The following is a 5546-nucleotide window of genomic DNA, read 5'->3' on the forward strand; positions in this document are numbered from 1 at the left end:
AATAAATTGATAATGTTTGAACATGAATACTTGATGTTGATTGAAGCTACTTGATAAATTGATGGTTATGGAAGTTTGGTAAAAATGGTCATCAAATGAGAAGGTCAATAAATATAGAATTGTTGTGTCTAGATTTGATATTATATGAGTACATGTAATAAGTGAATGATAGCATGTTAAAGTTAAGAATATACCTTAGTGAAGTATGTGAAATCATTAAAATGATGCAATGATGTATATCTTTGATGTGTGTAAAGATGTAAGGGATTAATGGTAACAAAAGGCTTGGAAAATAGCCTAAGTACTAGTCACACGGGTAGAGACACGGCCATGTGTCTCAACCGTGTGGAGGACATGGCCTAGCACACAGGCGTGTGGCCTGGCCGTGTGGCTAAATTTGTTTTACTGATGTCATAAATAGAGAGTTACACGGCTTGAGGACACGGGCGTGTTGAAGACACATGGGCGTGTCCCTGTGTCCACACGGGCATGTGACCCTGTTTCAAGAAAATTTTTCTAAGTTTCCCCAAAACTTTCTAAAGTTCTCGATTTAGTTCGAAACTGCCTTTAATGCATATTTATAGCCTCGGTAGCTCGTGTAAGGGAAATTATGCATGTGATTGAATGCTTTTAATTTAAATGAAATTTTATGGTTTGATTTTGCATGTTTGTGAATGTTTAAGTCCGGTAACACCTTGTACCCTGTCCTGGCATTGGATACAGGTAAGGGGTGTTACATAATATGCCATGAATGACATTGAGCTTGTATGTATTTAAATTACAAACCATATGTGAAAATGATAGTATGGAAAGCTTGTATGCATGACACTGTTATTGTAAAATAAAAAGTATGCAACGCATACACCGATTATTGGAACGACAGAAATGTGCAAGTGTACACAATCGTATCAAGTAATAAAGTGACAAGTATGTTGAGTTATTGTGCCCACAAGGACTGTTCAAGAGAATATTTATGAAATGTAAAATTAAACAATTTGGTGAGGAAAAATATGTTGATTTGAAAGAGGTGATATAAAAACTAAAAGTTAACTAAGAAAATAAAATTCCAAATGCACAATTTTGAAAAATAGGTTTAATCAATATGACATAAATGTGTTAGATCAATTTTATTCTTTGGCTCAGAATTATTAAAAACTACGTTCTTGTTGTTATGAATAAATTCATGGCAATCTTGTATTTTGTTAAAATACAAGCTTATTAAATTAATCAATGTTTCAAAACATATTCCTATGCTAGATTAATCAATCAATTTTGATAAGCAGGTATAAGGCGAGTGGATTAAATATATTCTTATATTAAAATTACAACAATCTTATAAGTTATGCAAGGAGATTACATTGTTTAATATATATGCTAAATTTAACCCTCAACAACTTAGAAGATTAAACATACACCAATTAAATTCTGTGCCATTTAATTATAATTTCAATCCGATTAACAAGTAATTCATTTGTTACCTTAAAATTTATAATGCAAGTGTAACATAGTCATGATTTTATTTAATTGAACAAAGTACCAAGGCCTATAACAACAAAAACATGATTTTAACAAATTAAGCGGACAAAATGCAATTAATCTAACACAAACAAGATTTAAGTCATTTTAATAAAATTAGGAACATCAACGTAACAAGTATTCATATTTATGATAACGAAATAAACTAAAAAAGATAAAGAGAAGGGAAATAGAAAACAAATCCTGATGATTTTCTGAAGCTAACTAGTGCACTCCTCTTATTCTCTGCTTGTTTTGCTGCTCCAAGGAGCATGCTAGCTCTTTCTCAAGAGGGAAAATAAACAAAGGGAAGAAAAACACAAAATGGGAAGATAGGAGAGTGAAAGACAGAAGTGGAGTAGAGATGAATGAATGATTAAAGGTGTGTTGAATTAGTAAGTGAATGGGGCTATTTATTGGCAAACCGTAATTTATACATATTTTTACCCCATGCTTAATGCATTTTATGGATGGTTTTTCCTTAGAATTGGTGAATTCAATGCTCCTAATGCCTTAATTTCATGTTTTATACTTAGGTGAGCATAGGAGAGCGAAAGGAACGAGAAACGAGCCAAAAACAGAGAAAATGGGCCAAAGTACGAAATCAACATAGCCTAGACCTCCTCACACGGGTAGACCATATGGCTGTGTCAATTTGGCAGAATAGAAGCACGACTCACACGGGCGTGTCATTACCGAGCCCAAGTTGAGTCCAATTCGGAAAAGGCTAATTTTGAGCGTTCCTAGGCATTCCAAAGCCTATAAATACATCCTAGAGGAAGAGGAAAGGGGACACAGAGAGAAGGAGGCAGGGAATTGCTCAAGGGAGGCCGATTGATCCATCTCAAAAGTCGGATTCATTATCAAGACTGAAGATCTCCCCTCAATTTCCCCTCAGGAGTTTTGGGTTTTCTTTATGTTTTGTATTCGTTATTCTTCTGAGATGTTTTCCTTTGTAGTTATGAACTAAATCCCCTAAATACCTAAGGGGGATGAAACCTAAGACGAATCTTGTTATTATTTTCTGAATTGTATGATAAATATTTAACTTGTTCTTAATTATGTGTTCTTAATTCTTGTTTTGATATCCCATGATACTGATTCAAGATAAGCTCTTATTCAGAGGAGGGATAGATCCTGTCTAAGAGTACATTTGTCAGAATTGCGGAGTTGATTGCGCGCCTAGAGATAGGGTGACAAGATTTTGCCAGATTAGGGTGAAACCTAATAAGAGGATCCATAGATCGATTTAATGCAACCCTAGGGTGTTAATTAGAGAAAAGTCTCAATTATTCAATCTAGGGATAATAACATAACTTAGGGATCTCTACAGAATAAGTTAAATGAATAAATCGTCCGATTCGGAGCCAGAATAACAAGTAAAGTCTAGGTAGATTTTTCCTTAGGTATTGTCTTAATTCAATCATTTTCCAAAAGTAATCCCCCAATTCTACTTTCTGCGAATTCTTAGTTTAGATAATTAGTTAGTTAAAACAAAACCCCCTATTTTTAGACTAGATAATAAAAAGACAGTCATTACTAGTACTTTTAATTCCTTTGGGTTCGACAATCCGGTCTTGCTAAAACTATACTACTATTTTATAGGTACACTTGCCTACATCGTGATAATAGTTAGTTTCAAGAATGATTAATTATAAGTATTTAAAACCTGTCACACGAAAATTGCGATCAAGTTTTTGACGCCATTGCCGGGGAACTAAGATATTAGGAACACTCAATTTTTATTACTTTAGCCATTTATTTTTCTTGCAAATTAATTTAATTTAATTTTTTATTATTTATTAATTTACTTTTTCTTTCTCTTGGCAGGTTTTTTATAGTTTATGACTAGAAGAAACCCGTCAGGACCACTACTCTTGGATGAAGAAATCGATCGCACAGTTCGCAGAAACCAAAGAGAAATAAGGCGAAGCTTAAGATACACAGAGAACGAGCAAGAGGACGATACTCAACTACCTCCTGCAATTGCGGTTAATCAAAATCCTGCTCCACGCACTATGTATGATTATGCTAAACCTTTTTTAACAGGAACTGAATCGAGCATAGTTAGACCTACTGTAGCTGCAAATACTATTGAAATAAAACCTAACACTATTTAAATGACACAGCAATTTGTTCAGTTTGATGGTTTGTAGGATGAAGATCCTAACGCTCACTTAGCAAACTTTTTGGAACTATGCGATACATTTAAAATTAATGGTGTTTCTGATGATGCCATTCGTCTTCGGTTATTCCCTTTTTCATTGAGGAACAAAGCTAAACAGTGGTTGATCTCGTTACCATGAGGGTCAATTACTACTTGGGAACAAATAACCAAAAAAAATTTTACTAAAATATTTTCCGCCGGCTAAAACGGCTAAATTATGTAATGATATCTCTTCGTTTGTGCAGATGGACTTAGAAACTCTTTACGATGCATGGGAGAGATACAAAGGCTTACTGAGAAGGTGCCCTCACCATGGGTTACCGCTTCGGCTTCAGGTTCAAACATTCCATAATGGTCTGATTCCTTCTACTCGACAAATGGTTGACGTAGCTGCTGGCGGAACCATCAATAATAAAACACCTGAAGATGCTTATGAGTTTATAGAGGAGATGTCACTAAATAAATATCAGTGGCAAGTCATGAGGACAAAGCCAACAGAAACAGTCGGTGTTTATAACGTCGATTCGGTCACCATGCTCTCTAATCAGGTAGAACTCTTGAATAAAAAAATTGATGGTTTTCTTAGTTCTTCACAGGTTCACCCAGTAATGCAGTGGGAAGCAAGTGGAGGTGGATCAAGCAATTCAGAATACCAACCTTATGGCCACAACATTGATAATGAGCAGTTAAATTACATGAGTAATAATTCTCGATCTCAAAACAATCCATATAGTAACACTTATAATGCAGGTTGGAGAAACCACCCAAATTTCTCATGGGGAGGCCAAGGAAATCAGAGACCACCTCTAGGCTACCAACAACCACCATACCAACAGGAAAAGAAGCCGAACCTTAAAGAGATGCTCTCAAAGTTTATATCGGTGTTAGAAACTTGTTTCTAGAACACCGAGACAATACTTAAAAATCAACAAGCGTTGATCTAAGGGCTTGAAACTCAGATAGGCCAGCTGTCCAAACTGATTTCGGAAAGACCACTAGGAAGTTTACTTAGTAACACCAAATCAAAAGAGCATGTAAAAGCAATTACACTAAGGAGTGGGAAAGTGTTAGCGGAATCTGAAAAGAAGCTAACACAAGAAGCCGTGGTAAGCTAAATGGGGGAAGAAAAACCCGAAAATAGTGACAAACCAGTGCCGAAGGAATATAAACCACTAGTTCCATACCCAACAAAATTGGAAAAAGATCGCATTGATGCACAATTCGGTAAGTTTCTTGAACTTTTTAAGCAATTACATATCAACTTACCTTTTGTTGAAGCCATCTCACAGATGTCTACATACGCAAAATTTTTGAAGGAGCTTCTAACAAATAAAAGGAAGTTCGAGGACTTATCTACAGTAGAACTCAACGAGGAGTGCTCAGCCATACTCCAAAATAAGCTGCCAACCAAACAGAAAGATCCAGGAAGTTTTACTATCCATTGCTTAATTGGTAGTCTGAATGTTGAGAAAGCACTAGCTGATTTAGGTGCTAGCATTAATTCGATACCATATAAAATGTTCAAACAACTTGGTCTTGGGGAACCTAAACCTACTAGGATGAGTATTCAATTAGCCGATAGATCTGTTAAATATCCTAGGGGTATTATAGAGGACGTACTTGTGAAAGTAAATAAATTCATATTTCCTGTTGACTTTGTTGTGCTTGACATGGATGAAGATGTGGAAGTGCCCTTAATTTTAAGGTGCCCATTTTTAGCCACTGCTAGGGCTGTAATCGATGTGGGTGACGGTAAATTGGTACTTAGAGTAGGTGACTAGGAGATTATCTTTAAAATTTATGGTGCTATGAGGTTTTCTAGGGAACAGGATGATTCATGTTATTTTATTGACTCTATTAATCA

At 35.4% G+C, this 5546-nt stretch overlaps 1 non-coding gene across 1 annotated transcript; it reads right to left on the bottom strand.

The window, feature by feature from the left end:
• Nucleotides 1-3894: 3894 nt before the first annotated feature.
• Nucleotides 3895-4001, bottom strand: LOC128292484 (small nucleolar RNA R71). Its single transcript, XR_008282469.1, has one exon. It is a non-coding gene; the product is annotated as a small nucleolar RNA R71 (small nucleolar RNA).
• Between the last annotated feature and the right edge of the window lie 1545 nt (nt 4002-5546).

Source organism: Gossypium arboreum, chromosome 4, assembly GCF_025698485.1.
Source record: "Gossypium arboreum isolate Shixiya-1 chromosome 4, ASM2569848v2, whole genome shotgun sequence".
Taxonomy (NCBI): Eukaryota; Viridiplantae; Streptophyta; class Magnoliopsida; order Malvales; family Malvaceae; genus Gossypium; species Gossypium arboreum.